The following is a 19,069-nucleotide window of genomic DNA, read 5'->3' as shown; positions in this document are numbered from 1 at the left end:
ATTTACCATCATACATGCTGTGCTCCACATTCTACAATTTTTTTCTTCAATTTAAAGACGAACTCCCGTACAAGATGTTTATTTTTTGGCTAGTCTGCTTTTTATTTCCTCCTTGCTTTGTTCCTCGAGTGTTACTTTGTTTACATGGCAGCAGAATTCCTCAACTTCTTGTACTTCATGGTCACAATGTTTAATTTATCACTAACCTCGTTTCTTCTATTCGTCATTACTTCCGTCTTTCTTCGGTTTACTGTCAGTACATGTTTTGTACTCATTACTATGTTCATTTCATTCAACAGGCCCTGTAAATACACACGTCTGCGACATAAAAATTGTTTCAAATTTATTAAGTGCTGATTTCGGGGAAGATAGTGAAAAAATTCCATCACGTACAGTTATTACACAAACGTCTTGTCTAGCTTTAGCTTTTTACGATATTTCAGCACTCTAGTGAGTTTGAATTTTGGTTTTTAGGATCTCCATAAACTGATATTTAGCCGTTTTTATACTAGATATACGTAAAATAAAGAGTAATTAGGAGAAACCAGTAGTATTTTCATGTCAGTGCCTGTCTGTCGCGCTGTCCCTTCCTCCACCATCACCAAGCAGTGAGCTTCTGCTGTTGTCCTTCGGTTCACAGTACCTCTTCACTCTGTGCTGTTCACTTGTTCACGTGCTTTCTCTATGAATGGGACAGTAGGGACAGAAAGCAACACTACATAAAGAAAGCTTGGCCCTTGAGAAAAGCCTTACAGGTAGGGGTTAAAAATGTTGAGAGGAAAAGCTTTGTGGATCCCAAAAAGGTGTTACTTCCACGATTTCACATTAAGTTGAGGCTGATGAAACAATTAGTTAAGTAAGTGCCAAAAGAAGGGGAGTGTTTCAGATATCTGTGAGGGCAGTTTCCTGGTTTATCCGAGGAAGGAATCTTTGACGGACCGTTGGCAGAACGAGGGTGACTTCTTATGTCGGAAGTCTTAGCCAGCTAGGGCCGTAGAATTTTTTTCAAAATTTATGCTGCAGCTAGGTTAGAGCCCGGGTCGCAGCCATATGAACCGTAGCTCCTGGTTTATCATCCGAGAGGTGGCGTAAATGTCTTTCCCGCTACCGATCAGAGAATCTTTGCTAATGACCACCGATTTTGTTTCGTCCAAGCATATGCTATTCCCACTGGCTTAAATGGGGGCTTCAGTCACAGCTCAACAGTGGGTCCGTAACCCTTGAAGATGCCGGTCAGTTATGCCGATGAAATATTGTGGGAATTTCACAACGACGTCAGACGTCTCGCTCGAGAACAACGTCTATGGGAGATGCTTAGTTGAAAGTAAATTGAAAGTTAGCATCTTTTCTGGTCACAAAGAAAAGCACAACGAGGAAAAGAATGGAATATTTATAAACCAACCAAATGTAATATCTGCGAGAATTTACTTTGTAAGTGACTGTGTTTGACTTCTTCTTCTGTCCCTGAAATATGAGAACACTGCAACATTTCAAACGACTACGCACTGAGAATATGTTTCTGATGTGTATACATTTTCATCCATATTTGGACATAAGAGATCCTTTCGCTACAACCGTTATTACTGAAGAGAGTGAGGAGTATTAATTCAGGCAAGGATATAATTAAAATAACAGTCGGACGATAAATTTGATATTTCAGCGTTGCTAATTAGTGTCTAGAACATTGCACGGAAGAACAGAGAGAAATATTGACTAACAGGTAAAGATATTACAGAAGCAGTTCTGATGTAGCACTTAGTGACAGAAGAACTAGTTATGAAACCAAAGATACGATAATGACGTTTCTCGATGCACAGCAGATGGAACTGTATCTGAAGACATCCAAGAACAAACAGGATAAAATGAAAGACAGAAAAAAGAAAGAAGAGAGTAATGTAGTTTCAGTTAACCTCCTCTTCTGTTTAAACTGAATGTCAAAGAAGGAATGAAATACGTGAAAGAAAACTTGAAAACACGAATGAAGGTGCGAAGGGAAAAATTAGCAGACCTTGTCTTTCTTGACCAAGATATTGAGTGAAAAAGCTATTGAGTGAGAAAGGCTAGCTATGTAGAACAAAATATCGATTAAGCATAAAGAAATTGAAGAGGCGTATTAAATGTAATAGAACAGTGAATAGCAACTGCTTAAACACTTAAATTGTGGAAGATGTACTGAAAGAAACGCAGGAATTTTCTGTGAAGGGAATGAGCAAGGTGACGCTTTGGTTACAGACACGGTGGGAGATTGGGGAACAAAAATACGTCTATTCGCCAAACAGTAGTGCTAATTGAGAAGTTATTTTATATTTTCGCTACGTTTCGGCTATCCAATATGCTCTCTTCGGGCGCCATATGCACCTCTCAAAATTTATCGATATTGGCACACTGGGGGCATCTGTTTCTGAATGCCGTGAATTTTTAAGTACTTCATTCGAAGACTTGACTTTTGCAGTGAACTCATGTCGTGAATTTTCAAGTGCTTCATTCGAGGACTTGACTGTTGTAGCACTTGGGAATTCACGACATCCAGAAACAGATGGCTCTAGTATGCCAATATCGATAACTTTTGAGAGATGCATATAATGTTCCAATCCGAGCATGTACTCTGTTTCTAATGTCCTTTTCTTGTCGACGGACGTTAAACCGTAATTTCCGTTTCTTCTTGTTATCTAGAATGAGGAGAAGTTATCTCCAGTAGGAGAGTCTATTGGCATCACGTATTACGTCACAGCACAGCGTTGTACGAAGGTAAAACGTGACTGAGCAAAAACCTGCGAAGAAGACAGTGGAAGTCTCTGGAATGTGGTAACAGAGAAACAGTTTGAAAATTGCTTAAACCGAAAAAAGAAATGAAGCGCCAATAGAAATACAAAGTCTCAAGACGAGACGTAAGGTTTACGTTAGAGGCAGCGGTCATGTGAGAGTTCTGTCTATTTGCAAATATTTTTATGTTTTCCATCTTTCACAAATCATCAGATTCTGACAGGATTTCATGTTATTGTCATGAATAAAATATACACGACTGCTCATCTTGTGACTTTTGCAGTTTTTCTTATTTCAGTGCTTGCTAAGAAAAACTGGGAGGAATTACGCCTCAACTTAGTGATGTATTGCACCTCGGCGAGAACATTGAAGCATGTACCACAACATGCAAGAAAAATATAGTGAAATGAACCACCAACTATACTTATCTGTAACTTAAAGGAAGCTTGTACTACACTCTAAGGGGAAAAAAACTACGGACCACGAAGTAAGTATCGGAATGGAACGGAAATCAGTGAATGTGGTGTAACAAACAACCGATTGTAATTTTAGAAAAATTCGATGATTTGTTCAATAGAAAGATAGTCACAAATTGAGCGGGTACATAGCGCGTTCGTCCTGTGGAAAATTCTGTCCCATAGACGCGTTAGATGACCAAAGTCTCGAGCTGGTTTGAGGGCCCTGCTCATAATGCTCCAAACATTCTCAGTTGGGAAGAGATCCGGTGACCTAGCTGGCCAAGTTAATGTTTGGCAAACACTTAGATAAGCAGTAGAAACTCTCGTCTAGTGGGGGCGGGCATTATTTTGGAGGAATGTAAGCCCAGGTTGGATCGCTATGAAGAGCAACAAAACGGGACGTAGAGTAACGTCGACTTACAGCTTTGCTGTGGGGTGCAACCAAAGAGGTCCCGCTATGAAAAGAAACAGCAGCCCAGAACATCACTCCTAGTTGTCGGACCGTATTGTGAGGAACTATTAGGCTGGATCCCATCTCTGGGGCGCATCCAGACACCTCTTCGCTGGTCATCGAGGCTTTTTTCGGAACGGGACTCATCACTGAAGACAGTTCTACTTCATTCAACGATATTACTCCAGCATGCTTGTTCGGTGCGCTGCAAAGTGCGCCGTCTCGTTCTCTGCTTTTAAATGAGGGCCTTGTCAACATAACGTTAGCACTTGTTTATAAGTATTGGCAAATTAAGCATGTCATTGTGAGGATAGACCTCACGTCATCTGACATCGTATTATCCATAACTATTTTCCATGATATTCTTGTTTCTATTGAGTTTCCAAACACGTATCAGTAGTAAGTGCGGTTTCATTTTGATGATCGGCAATGGCCGAAACTGGTAATGGGTAAAGTATAAACGAAAAATATTTGCGATCTTTATTAAACTACTGAAGTGAGTTACACTGTGTAACATTAATATTTATGAGCACCAGCAAAAGCTAGTGGGGCATGGCTAAAGACACCCAGATATACACTGTGTGATCAAACGCATCCGGACTCCTGGTCGAAAATGACTTAAAAGTTCGTGGCGTCCTCCATTGGTAATGCTGGAATTCAATATGGTGTTGGCCCTCGCTTAGCCTTGATGGTAGCTTCTACTCTCGCAGGCATACGCTCATTCAGGTGCTGGTAGGTTTCTTGGGGAATGGCAGTCCATCCTTCACGGAGTGCTACACTGAGGAGAGGTGTCCATGTCGATGAGGCCCGGCACGAAGTCGGCGTTCCAAAACATCCCAAAAGTGTTCTTTAGGATTCGGGTCAGGACTCTGAGCAGGCCAGTTCATTACAGGGGTGTTATTGTCGTGTAACCACTCCGACACAGGCATTGACATTATGAACAGGTGCTCGATCGTGTTGAAAGATGCAATCGATATCCCTGAGTTGCTCTTCAACAGTGGGAAGCAAGAAGGTGCTTAAAACATCAATGTAGGTCTGTGCTGTGATAATGCCACGCAAAACGACAACGGGTGGAAGCCCCCTCCATGAAAAATACGACACACCATAACACCACCGCCTCCAAATTTTATGTTAGCAATACGCACGCTGGCAGATGACGTTCACTGGGCATTCGCCATACACACAGCCTGCCATCGGATCGCCACATTGTGTACCGTGATTCGTCACTCCACCAATGTTTTTCCATTGTTCAATCGTCCAATGATTACACTCCTTATACCACGCGAGGCGTCGTTTGGCATTTACCGGCGTCATGTGTGGCTTATGAGCAGCCGCTCGACCATGAAATCCGAGTTTTCTCACCTCCCGCCGAACTGTCATAGTACTTGCAGTGGATCCTGGTGCAGTTTTGAATTCCAGTGTGATGGTCTGGATAGATGTCTGACTATTACACGTTACGACCCTCTTCAACTGTCGGTGGTCTCTGTCAGTCAACAGAGAAGGGCGGCCTGTACGCTTTTGTGCTGTACGTGTCCCTTCCGTTTCCACTTCACTATCAAGACGGAAACAGTGGACCTAGGGATGTTTAGGAGTGTTGAAATCGCGCGTACAGACTTATGACACAAGCGACACCCAATCACCTGACAACGTTCGAGGTCCGTGAGTTCCGCGGAACGCCCCATTCTGCTCTCTCACGATGTGTAATGACTACTGAGGTCGCTGACATGGAGTACCTGCTAGTAAGTGGTAGCACAATGCACCTAATATGAAAAACGTATGTTTTTGGGGGTGTCCGGGTACTTGGGATCACATAGTGTAACGGTAACTGGTTTCACAGGGGAAGGGACAGTAGAGATGGAAAAACTGCGTGAACAAACAAAGAACTGAATAGCTTTAGGTGGAGTAGGTATGGAAAGCTAAAAAGATTTGAGGTGGACGTGAAGAAATAGAGGATGGTACTTAATAAACTGGATAACTTTATTTTTTACATAATTTTCAGATACTTAGGGTATCAACTAAATTTAAACTTTTAGCACGAAGAAAAACACGTTTCTGGCATTTACGACGTTTTCATTTACGCACCAACTGATTATCGGTAACCGAAGTCTTCATCGACTCGCAAATGGAGATAAAGTAAATCAGAAAATGTATCCAACATTATAGCAGTCTGTTGTCATCTGATAACAGTCTAAGAATCCGAAATTAGTAACTGTTACAGTAGTTCAAGAATATATTTATTTTTTGTTGTTACTATCTTACCACCGATAGAGATTTCAATTAATAATTTTAGAATGTCGTTTGTCCGTCCTGAGTATACACTAACATTTTTATTATTCGAAAATAAAATATAATTTAATGGTTATTTGAGAGTCAAACCTAACAAGTTTTTGCACCAATCAATTTTAGATATCTAACTTCGTCCATTTTAGCCCCTATGTTGATAAATGCGTTGAACTCGCTCATGTGATGAATACGTAAGAGACTAGCCATTAACAAACCACACACGCACACACCCACCCGCACACCACACACACACACACACACACACACAAACACACACGCAAACGCACACACACACACACACACACACACACACACACACACACATGCACATCCCCCGCGCGCAACACACATTCGAACACGCGCGCGTGCCCAGTTAACTGTGAATTCAGTGGAAGCGCCATTCCACGCACAGTGCGTGTATCTGTCCACATGTTGCATTCCTGAGGCCGTTACGGCCCACAGCGTAGTTTGGCGACAACGCCGACTTTCACTGGTTCTGACCGGTCGGCCATACCGCATTGGCACGCCTCGCCTTCTGCTGTTAGAGAAACGTTACCCTCGCTCTGAGGGCGCAAGTTGTTTTCTGTCTGCGTAAGTAACACTTCGAGAAATCAACACACCTACGATTGTACCGTAATTATGTGTAATTCTGGCTTAATTATAACATAATGCTCCTAGCGAACTTCCGAGGCAACATAGTAAGAGGACTGGCGCATAACCTAATGAACATGGACAGACACTCCGGCACTGCGGGTGATTTGCGAATAGATTTGGACGGAAGATTAGGTTTTCACATAAAAAAAAGGTAATCAGAGACGGAAGAAAACTCAGATTGGGGAGGAAGAGTAGGGAAGAAAATCGGTCGTATCATTATTAAAAGGGAAAATCCTGGCATTTGCCTTAAAGATTTTGAAGAACCGCGGAAAATCTGAACGTGGAAGGCTGAACGGAAATTTGAGTCAAAGTTCTTTCGAACGCGAACTCTTTGTCCTAACAATTCACCACCTTGCTCACCTCATATATTTTGGGATCCAAGCGGACGTGTTGCGATCTAGATACTCGTAACGAAGCATCGTTCGCTGTGGTAAGGCCTGACTTGGAAAATAAATTGAAAAAAAAAAGAGTCTAAACATCAAGAAGGAGGTGTACGACATAAACGAAAGTCGATAGGCGTGTTTCTCCATCTAAAAGCCGGCCGCAGTGGCCGAGCGTTTCTAGGCGCTTCAGTATGAAACAGAGCTGGTGCTAGGGTCGCAGGTTCAAATTCTGCCTCGGGCTTGGATGTGTGTAATCTCCTTAGGTTGATTAACTTTAAGTTCTAGGAGACTGATAACCTCAGATGTTAAGTACCATAGTGCTCAGAGCCATTTGAACCAATCTCCATCTAAAAGATGATGTCTATTCAGATTTCGCACTAGTCGCACAAGAGTGACGCTACTAGTGCCAATATGAGGATGCAAATCAGTTTTTCTTCAAATACACCATGTAACGGTCTTGAGCGTTAGTTACATTGAGGCTGGACGTGGTGAGTTGACGTTAGTCAAGAATGCCTTCAAGGCGACAAAGATGCTACTATTTACACCTCACTGAGTTCGAGCGAGGTCGTGTAATAGGGCTACCAGAAGATGGATGTTACTTCTGCGACACTGCAGAAAAACTTGGTAGGAATGCAGTAACTGTACAACGTGATTGCTGGCAGCGCTGGTCACTGGAATATACGGGCGTAGGAAGACCGGGTTCCAGACGGACAAGTGGCGAAACCAAGGTGGAAGACCATAGTGTCCGGTATATGGCCCTGGCGCACCGTACTGCGCCAACGTCAGCAATACGAGTAGCAGTTGGCACCACAGTGACGGAACGAACTGCTACGGATCGGTTACTTCAAGGATAGATCCGAGACAGACGTCCTGTAGGGTGTATTCCACTAACCCCCAAACTACCGCAATTCGCGACTTCAGTGGTGTGAAGCGGGAGCTCATAAGAGGTCAGAGTGGAGGTCTGTTGTGTTTTCTGATAAACGCTGGTTCTGCTTCGGTGCCAGTGATGGTCGTGTGGGTTAGAAGGAGGCCAGCTGAGGGCCTGCAGCCAAAATGTCTGGCCGGCAGGTGTGGCCGTGCGGTTCTATGCGCTTCAGTCTGGAACGGCGTGACCGCTGCGGTGGCAGGTTCGAATCCTGCGTGGGGCATGGATGTGTGTGATGTCCTCAGGTTAGTTAGGTTTAAGTAGTTCTAAGTTCTAGGGGACTGATGACCACAGATGTTAAGTCCCATAGCGCTCAGAGCCATTTGAACCATTTTTTGAACCAATATGTCTGCGTCCTAGACACACTGGACCTAAACCTGGAATTACGGCTTGGGATGCGATTTTGTACGGCAGCAGGAGCACTCTAATTGTTATCCCACGTACTCTGACTGCAAATTTGTACGTAAGGTTGCTGATTCGGCCTGTTGTATACTGCCATTCAGGAAAAGCATTCCAGGCGGATTTCCAACAGGATAACGCTCGCTCATATGGATTTCCAGTGTCTCAATATCGCCCTATCCAATCTCGCACAGTGCAGCGCTCGCCAGCGCTGCCGAATTCCCTTACTCGACAAGGGCAATGACGAGAATACAAAATGCCTGTTGAGGCCGAGGCATGGCTCACGAACAAGGTTACTGGATCCAAAGCGAGGTGATGCTAGTTGATTGGGTCGAAATTATAATATACAGTATGTGGGATAAATATTTCGTGAGTAGTCTGGCATACACTAGTTTATGCTGCGATAATATGTTTGGCAATATATAACCTTAAGAACAAAACGTAAGTATCGTCGTTTCACTTTATCTGTTTCATGAAAGTAATTACTACAAACAATGGCGGTTTACTCTTGGTGAAAGGTACGGCTGTAACATCCCTCGCAATATAGTCTGCGAAGGGAGGTTAAAGAGATTAAGCACTTGCCATCTGTTGACGTCTTTTTCTTTTGACTTTGTTAAACCTATTGCTCTAGGACGATAACAACACTCTGAAACGACCTATGGTTTGGATCATTCCATGTCATCCGAATCAAGATGCGATGTATCCCACGTATAGTCTCATTTTCTGTCACTCAGTCGTGTCGTCTGACGATTTGGTAAGTAAGAGAGGTATACACAGACGCTGCATTTCGAATCTGTTTCATGTTTAAAACAGTCATGCCTAATAGTAAGTCACAATGCGTGGAACCATGTAACAGATTCTTAAAACCGAAGAGGCATTTAGAAACCACATCTTCATCAAGCAAACTATTGTTAGAGACAGAAAAAGACCTTTCACAGCCAACGTAAATCCATAGCGAGATATTACAGGCGCTGTGAGACGTCAGTCTCTTTGAAATAAATCAGGAACAAAGTTGTTGGACAGAATTTCTTTGCAGTAAAGTGCGTGGTAAGCAAAGGAATTATTCCATCCATTTGGATCTGCGCAGAACCTCCACTTTCTTACCTTACCAGTCCATCTAATTTTCAACATTCTTCTGTAGCACCGCATTTCATACACTTCAAATCTCTTCTGTTCCATTTTTCCTACAGTTTATGTTTCACTACCATAAAATGCAGTGCTCCAAACGTGCATTCTCAGAAATTTCTTCCTCAAATTGTGGCCTATAATTGGTCCTAGTAGACTTCTCTTGGCCAGGAATGCCCTTTTTGCTAGTGCTAGTCTTTTGACGTCATTGATCCGTCCATCATGGCTATATTGCTGCCTAAGCAGCAGAATTCGTTAACTTCGCCTACTTCGTGACCATTAATCCTGATATTAAATATCCCGATGTTCTCATTTCTGCTCCTTCTCATTACTCTCGTCTTTCTTCGATTTCCTCTCAGTCCACATACGTCAGATGGTATGTCGCCATACTCATACATTCAACATGTCAACATGAATAGTTGTTTTGTTGCCACTTCCTCCAATGATTTGAGAAGTTATGATGAGCTATTGTCTCTCCCTTCTGCCTTATTTGATCTTAAGTCTTCAAAAGCTTTCTAAAATACTGGATCTCCTATCTCTCCTATATATACTCCTGTTTCTTCTTCTATCACGTCAGATAAGTCTTCCCCTCATAGAATCCTTCAATGTACTCTTTCCAACTATGTGCTCTCTCCCCTGTATTTAACAGTGGAATTCACATCGTACTCTTAATGTTACCAACCTTAATTTCGACAGAGGTTGTTTTGACTTTTCTATATGCTGAGTCAATCCTTCCAACAATCGTTTCTTTTTAGATTTCTTCACATTTTTCATATATTCATTTTGCCTTAGCTTTCCTGCACTTCCTATTTATTTCGTTACTAAGCGACTTGTATTTCCACGTTCTTGAGTTTAACCAGAACATTTCTGTACTTCCTTCTTTCATCTATCAACTGAAGTATGTCTTACCTTACCCATAGTTTTTTCGCATTTACCTTATTTGCAAAAATGTATTTTTTATCACCTTTTGTAGTACCTATTTTTTCTTTCCAACTTCTGTGAATGCAATTTTTAAAGATGTCTAAACCTCTTCAACTGAAATGCCTACAGAACTATTCCTTATCGCAGTATCTATAGTCTTAGAGAACTTCAAGCGTATCTCTTCATTCCTTAGTCTTCTGTATCACACTTATTTGAGTATTGATTATTCCTGACTAGTCTCTTAAACTTCAGCGTACTCTTCATCACTTCTAAAGTATGATCTGAGTGTTTATCTGCTACTAGGTATGCTTTACAATCCAGTATATAATTTCGGAATCTCTTCATGACCATGATTTAATCTAACTGGAATCTTCCCATCTCTCCCTGCCTTTTCCAAGTATATCTCCTCCTCTTGTAATTATCGAACAGAGTATACGGTATTACTAGCTAAAATTAGTCTTTCTCTTCCCTCATTCCTAGTGCCAAGCCCATATCCTCGTGTAAGCCTTTCATCTACTCTTTCCGTTACAGCTGCATACCAATCCCCCTTGCCTATTAGATTTTCATCTCCATTTACGTGACGTATTACAGTTTCAATAACATCATATACTTTCTCTATCTCTTCATCTTCAGCTTGCAACGTCGGCATGCATACCTGAAGTATCGTTGTCGGTGTTGGTTTGCTGTTGATTCTGATAAGAACAACCTTATCACTGAACTGTTCACAGTAACAAACTCTCTGCGCTACCTTCGTATTCATAACGAATCCTACTGTCATTATATCTTTTTTTGCCTCTGTTCTAGGCGCTTCAGTCCAGAACCGCGCTGCTGCTACGGTCGCAGGTTCGAATCCTGCCTCAGGGATGGACGTGTGTGATGTCCTTAGGTTCAGTTTACTTAGTTCTAATTCTAGGGGACTGATGACCTCAGATGTTAAGTCCCATAGTGCTTAGAGCCATTTGAATTTGATCTACTGCTGTTGATATTGCAAAGTCCTGACATTACACGCCCCGATTCACAGAACGTTATCCTTTCGTTGGTTATTCAGTCTTTTTTCAAGGTCACCTCACCTTTGGCAGACCCCTCTCGGTGATCCGAATGGGAACTATTCCGGAAGCTTTTGCCAGTGGAGAGATCTTCATGGCACTATTTCAGTTACAGGCCACATGTCCTGTGGATACACATTGTGTCTTTTGTGCAGTAATTGCCATTGCCTTCTGCATTCTCATACCATTCCTCCCTGTTTAGCGGCAGTCTCCCACTCAAAGGGCAAGACAGTGATCTGAAACTTTGTCCGTGCCTCCACCCTCTTTGACAAAGCCCTTGGCAGAATGAGGGTAGCTTCTTATGCCAGAAGCCTTCTGCTGTCAATGCCAAGCAGTTTTATTTAAAATTGAAGCATTAGTGGGATTCGACCCCAGGACCAAAATCGTTTTGGGTAGTGGTCGAAGAGGGTAGCCCTAGCTTGTCAAGTGATGTGTGTAGTTTTATTTAAAATTGAAGCATTTGTGGGATTCGACCCCAGGACCAAAATCGTTTTGGGTAGTGGTCGAAGAGGGTAGCCCTCGCTTGTCAAGTGATGTGTATTTATTTCTGATAAGATAGTAATATGTGGCGGGAAAATCGTTAGGTAGGAGAATGAGATTCAAAAGATAAATCAAAAGATAAATCAGATGAGAAAGCAGAAAAAAAAAATGTTGAGTCCATACTGACTCTCAAAAAATATGTCGGTATCAGTGCTGATTGTATGTAAACATATTAACTAGGCATACAGCCAGAGAAAATGAGTGCTTCCGATATAAAGGATGCTCAGGTTAAACTTATAGTTGCGTAAAACATTGTATCTTGTGACGTAATTGTGATATCTATACCTTTACGCTCCTACTCTCACGACCACGAGGGTTAGGTACGACTATATGCTTTTTTTCCCCTGGGAGACTGACTGTGATTCCAGCCAGAAACTGTAGTTCATATAATACCACAGAACGCCACTAGATCGCAGCTTTGTCCATTTTGCGATGCTGTTGTGCTTGGTTGTCTTGCTGTGTCTTTGCGTGAGATGTAGTGGCTTCGTCTTATATGTGACAGTTGTGTTAGTGAATAATTCTGTAAAACTGCTTGGATTCAGGCGGTGTCTGGACATCGCAAAGTGTATGCATATTTTCGAAATATCCGTTTTGCGTGGTTATTGTGTCTGTGGTACTCGAAAATGTCTCCACTGTCACATTCGTGAGGGTTAGGCGTTTTTGCATTCTTCCTTTATGAGGTTAGTTGTGCTCAACAAAATTTTTTCGCATCCTTGCATGCTGATTAATGCAATATTATAATCTTGTATGCAATTACTTGTAAATACTTCAAAATACAGTAAATTAAACACTACTGTCTAGAAATTATACATGATGTAATTAATTGGGAAGTTTTTAGATAATAAATGGACTTACTGAGTAAGATATACTGAAGTTGCTTGAAGGATCAAATTTAGAAGTAATCAGTGAAGACGATTCTGTAACTTTGTTTGTGACAGAGAACATTTGTGCAGCGAGTTCCGATTCTTATGCAAATGAAATAGCTGTTGAAAATGTATCAGTATCCAGAAAAAAAAATCAACCAAAAGCAGAAACTCTCATAAAAGTTAATCTTCTACAAACTTATCAGGGGAAAAATATGTCGAAGAAGAATTTATTTAAACCTAAGCATCACTGAGGACCATTGGATTTTCTAGAATGCAGCTACAATATACTTTTTGTCTCTTGGTTACCATGATATAATTCGTTCTGTTTTCAAATCAATTTTCTTTCCAGTTTCCAGATCCTTAGTTCTTTAAGATTGCTGAAGAACATACTAATCAGTGCAATGTGTACAATCATGGAAAAAGCATAGATGGAAATGAACATGTGAAATTTATAGCTGTCAACCGGAGTATTGACTGCATCTGATTTCCTCAATTGAGATTGTATTGAAGCATTCTGTATGGTTATACTTCAGCTTCAACAATCATGTCAAGAGACAGATTTCTGGCACTCAGAAATGCTTTTTATTTGATTACTGTTTCCTCTTCCCCCGGTAATTATAACAAATTATGAAAAGTGCAGCCAGTTCTTGATGTAAGAAACGCGTGACTGAGTCTTCCATGAAGTCATGTAACATACTCAATTGATGAACAAGTGATACCATTTACAGGTCACTGTCCACTGAGGAAGTCTGTAATAAACAAATTTCGATACGAACTAAGGGGTCTGGATTAGGCCCTTCTGTGATATTAAGGTTAGCACAGACCTCATCTCAAGAAAGCTTCGTCTACTTCGACAGACTTTTTTGCAGCAATTGACTGAAATGAAGCTCTATGGAAGTGGAACAATTATGGCCAACAGAATATAGGGATCGCCTTTCTCCAAGATGGCTCGTGGACAAAGCAACATGTTGCTCAGAACCATGATTTAGTAATTGTAGAGTGGAAAAACAGCAAAATTATCCATGGCTTCAAATTACTGTGGCTCTGCACCGATTGAGCCAAAACTGAAAACAAACAAACTGAAGTCGATTGTCTTTCTGTGGTGCACAAATACGACCAAAGAGCTAGGCAGACTTGATGTTCGTGACCAGCTGATGGAAAGCTATAGAAGCTGGTTCAGAAGTAAAAAATGGACATGGAAAGTAACTTTGCACTTTTTGGACCTCGCTGTGGTAAATGCATGGAACCAATGCAGGAGAAGCATCAAGGCGATAATATTCCAAGAAAAGAACAGAAAGATTTACTACACTTCAAATTAGAGGCAAAGGATAATTTGCAACGCCAAATTATTTTATCTTTACACAAATGTCATTTGATATTATTATATGTTCCCAGGTAGCAGAAGGACTGCTTGCACGTGGATAGAAGAGTGTTAAGTGACGGTGAGACTGAACAAGATGAAGACGAATTTCCTGTAGCAGACAGGTCTAAATTCTTTAATCCACCTGCTACGCTTCCTTGCAGTGATAAGTGTTATGATGGTATGAACATTTTCCAAGTGCTGCTGATATTCCAGTACCACATACTTGCAGATGCGAGCCATGCAAAAGTCGCAGCAAAACGCGGTGTGAAAAGCGTAATGTATAATTGTGCCTATCAAAGTACGTGTTTTAAGGACTTTCATGTTTTTCCCAACTAAAAATCAAGTGATCTGCATTTAAAACAGCTACAGACGAAGTTGGCCTTCAGAATTAAGTAATGTACATTATTGCAAGCACACTAAATTTTGTGTTCTGTGAAGTATTTTGTATTAGTATTTACCTGACCCTCATGTCGTAACGGTGCCCCCGCCAGTCGCTCCTGCCCGGAAGGTTTTGAACTCGAGAATTTTTTTCTTATTTTTCTAGAAACATTCAGAGCTTAATGACTAAGAAAAAACATTGGAAAATGAAATCACTTTTCAAAAATTCTTTATCTCGTAAAGGGCTATTGGTGGTTTTCTTCTACATGTATGGTAAGTCAACATATTTTCTATGTTAGCTAGTAGATGAGATTTCTGACATATCAGTGAAGAAACAGCTATCCATTTTTTTCAAATATGATTAAAAAAATTTCAAGTTTAAAAAGTTTTTATGGGCTTCTATGAAATAACTTCAACAACTTCTAGGAGATTGTTTGAAGTCGTCGAGGATGCCATAACATGTTTATCCCTCAACATAAAATATTGTCGTAGTCAGTGTTACGATAGCGAGAACAATGTCAGTGGACATTTAAAAGGATTATAAAGTAAGAATCGACAGCTATGTTTGTTCATTGTTCAGCCATAGAACTGCAGGTTTCGATCAGTACACATATGACCGATATCAAAAGCATCAAGCTGTGAGTAAGTTCCAGAACATTTGAGTCAAATGTTCGATTTAGCGAATCCACAGCAACATCAATTATTTAAAAAAATATTTGTCTATACATTTCATCCGGCGGTTGAGCCGCATGACGATAACTACATTCGTCGTAGTGTTTTGGCATCTTCCTTTTTCTAGGCAAAACTGGTTCATCAGTGCTAAGTTCTTCCACTTTCCTAATGGTTTCATTCCACAACTCAAAAGATACATCTCCCTGTGTAGCTAAAATTGCAGACAAAGTTACCACCAATGTTTCGATTTCTGGGTATAAGAACGATTTATTCGGGAAAGAAGAATGAAGCTGCTTAGTACTGCCACTCACTTGTCAGGTCCTTTTTCAACGCATTAGAAACGTTGTATCTTCTCGTTAGCCAAAGAATTAAAAGATGGAAACTTCTGGTATATTTTTGTACCTTAAAAAGCATGGCTCAACACGTTCGAGATACCAGTCCGTAAATGCCCTTTGTTATGCTTATATCTATTAGGTTACTTAAGGCTCCACAAAAAATAATATTGACATCTATGTAAAGGGAAGAAAGAGAACAAGCTGTTGTTTTGAAAAAGCAATAAGAGAATTGTGAATTAATTTTTCAGACAGCACGGCAATCGAAGATTTGCTGTTTAGAATCACAAATTATGTAATCGGAAAATGTGCAGCTTGATAAATCGCGTTCTCTTGTTTAGATGCAGCTGATAATTTATCTTGCTAACGACGTTTCTAAGAAGCAGTGTCATTGGCTACATCTTTGGCAAAGAAATGGGACATTGTAATGGCTGTTTTGAGATCATTGTAACCATGCTGAAGAGCAAAATTGAGGATATGCATAATGCTAATCATTATTTTTCCACAATGTATAAATTCTGCTTAGACGAATGGATTCACAGTGCATTCTCAGTGCGTTCTTCAAAATGAATATGACAAGGATGTATCCTGTAAATGCCCAGACCAAAAAAGCTCTGAATAAAGAATTAGCCCAGTTAACATGGGTAGTTGATTAACAAAACTATTAGTAACAGAGAATTCAATCGTAGCAATCCAGAGTAATGCACAACATTTTACCTGTTTTTAACAATTCCTGTTATTGTTTCTTCGGCTGAACACTTATTTTCGATACTCATATTTATAAGGAAATATCTGTGTAATTCTATGACCCAAGAGGGGGTTAGTGATCTCAGCTTCCATAGTAGCCAAAGTGATCTATTGATGCCTATGAAATAATCAGTACCTTCCATCACAGAAAGTGTGCCGTATGGTCCAGTTTCTCTAGAGGTCAAGGTGAGTACAGTGAGGAATTACAAGAATAAATCAATCACACAATAGATAGGACTATAGGCCCATGCTTATTGATATTAACTGCCAATCACTATAATGTATTAATAATTTTTGTTTATACTTTGAATATAATAAACGAATGATCTCTGTTTATATTACATGGGATATTATAACATACTACATTAAATTTCTATTTCTGCTTGCTGTAAGGAAAGTTAAGTTAGTTAATGATAGGTTATTCATTTTTTGTTAGGTGGTCAGGATTTTTGCAGGTGGGTCCATATCGTGTACGTTACGCATCTGTGTCTGTGGCTTCGTCAAGTACACTTGAATCCAAGTTTGATCTCATTTCTGTTGCTTTTAGTCAGTTGTATTACTGACTGAGCTAGGGCAGTCTCAATATATGCTTATAGTATCGGCGTAGTTTACTTTATCACAGCACAGATCTTTATGACGCAGGCAGTGTTCATTTCAAAAAATATCGAGACTCCCCAGGAAACATAAACTACATTCCGCCATTGAGATGCACTCACAGAAATTTTGGAGAGTTTGCGTCTTTGATGTGTGGGGCCCCTATACTGAAACCGAGATTTCAGGCACAAATATTCAGAAAATTTTAATTTATACTACATTTATTTTTACAATTATTTAACTGCTGTTTATATACTCCTTGTTGGTTTTATTGTATAAAATAACGGTTACACTATTTTACTTTTTGTCACACAAAAGCACATTTATTTGTGAGGTTTTTGAACAGTACATATAAACGAACTGTTAGAGAATTGACGTTTACATTCTGAAAAATTATAGGATCTCCGCACAAAGTAAATTTTTACACAAAACTAAACTCCAATGTTTAAACTTGCACGTAAAAATTCCGCTACAAAAAGAATGTCTGAAAAATTGACTTTCATTAGTGGGATCAACATTTATGTTTACCACCACTCAGAAAACATTCGATTTTAATTAACACTGTAAGGATTTTATTGAAGAAAGGAAGGTGACAATCGAAATCGCCCCGCAGTTTTTTGAATGATCTTCATCACATTGGCAGGATTGTGAACACTAGCTGTTGCAGAATCGTCGCCTTTTTTCGCCTATTTCTTGATCTAAATTACTGATCTCTTCCTGGCCCGTGGTCTATAAATTTCATCATTCTTAGGCTATTTAAAATTTAGTTTCCTGTGAAAATATTTTGTAGTATACTGAAAAAAGTGAACAAGTACATAGTTCATAAGGCTCCGTCAAGAAAGTCCCAGAGGGCAACAACAGCAAAGAAGGCAATAATGCAGCCAACAATGAAACATTGTAGTATTGGCGAGTTGGGGATGGGGGGTTGAGTATTCCGCCGGAATTGACCTTGGACAGCGTGTTCGAAAATTCTCTCGCGGTCTTAGAGACCAAACACCTCGTGCGTTAAGGTCTATCAGCAGTCCTCAAACAGCAGAAATCAGCAAAACTCGTAAGCTTTCAGTCAAATAGCACGTTTCTTTCCGATTGCACTCGCTGACCTATCAGATCCTACACCACCGTAGAGATGTAACGCTTAAAGTCCGTTGCTGAACATAACGAGCTGCCTAGACGTCGGCTGTGTCAATAAAGCGCATTGTTGTCAGATAAACGACTTTAGCGATAGACTGTGCTTGCTAGTAGTTTGCTTGGACGACATGATTGAGTAGAAATGACACTGGGAGAACAGCGTGCGTTTTATGTCGCAGGTTGAGGAAACGCTTCTTCTCGTAGGCAGAAGATGGGAACACGAAGGGTACAAGAATACGTGGAACACCCTCCGTTCATTCTTTAACCGATTTGCTCTCTTGGTTTGTTTTTTTCCAGCCAATTTTTGTAGGCTTTCTGTGACTACACCCTTGGTGGGAGCCTGGTAGCTCTATATGTATATCTAGAAAAGTAAACTATAATTTTTTGGCTGAGATCTCGTGGTGGACAAACAAAGCTGTAAACGGCCAGCAGATGTGATCCCAAAAGCCTGTAAGTCAGTACGTCTGGCAGGAGACTGGATGGCTGAGACTTGGGGCAACAATGGGCACAAAGCGTCACTCACCTCTGCGGAGCGCGTGCGTCGTCGCGGTATCGTTGCTAGGCGACTGCGTTGGTGATGTATCCGGCGGCTGGCCGCTACGCCTACTGCCGCCGGGACGCGCACCGCGACGCCTCGGGGTCCGCCCCCACCTGCCGCCCCCCGCCCCCCACCGCCCGCCAGCTGCGGCGCGTGAAAGTCGCCTGCTGGTAGCGGCTGCAGCGAAAGTGCTGCCCATCGCTGGGTATGCACTGCGCGCGCCAACCGTTCCGTGCCTTCCTCAGACCTTGCAGTGGCTGCTTGCCAGCCTCCGCGGCGGTAAGGCGTTCCAAGTCAGCCAGTGTCTTAAGCATGCTGTTTTCTTAGGACGCGACAATCTGAAACCAGAAACCTGGCGCAAGAAAAAACGCAAGAGTTTCTGCGGCCGAAGCACGCAAAGCCGTACTGCACCTGATACAAACGAATCAAAGCACCCACTACTTTAAAGTTGGTGTGAATGAGTAACCACGCACATGGTACTCGAGGACATTACGAAGTGTGAG

The 19,069-nt window shown here is 41.2% G+C and overlaps 1 protein-coding gene across 1 annotated transcript in view; it reads right to left on the bottom strand.

Moving 5' to 3' along the window:
* LOC126354149 (uncharacterized) overlaps positions 1 to 18,636 on the bottom strand; it is a 107,280-nt gene extending 88,644 nt beyond the window's left edge. Inside the window, exon 1 of the mRNA XM_050003559.1 lies at positions 18,552 to 18,636. The gene's annotated coding sequence lies outside the window, so the exon portion shown is untranslated. The remainder of the gene's footprint in view (positions 1 to 18,551) is intronic.
* Positions 18,637 to 19,069: the final 433 nt, after the last annotated feature.

Source organism: Schistocerca gregaria, chromosome 3, assembly GCF_023897955.1.
Source record: "Schistocerca gregaria isolate iqSchGreg1 chromosome 3, iqSchGreg1.2, whole genome shotgun sequence".
NCBI classification, from domain to species: domain Eukaryota; kingdom Metazoa; phylum Arthropoda; class Insecta; order Orthoptera; family Acrididae; genus Schistocerca; species Schistocerca gregaria.
Note: the sequence above shows the minus strand (reverse complement) of the source record. Positions and strands in the feature narration are given on the sequence as shown.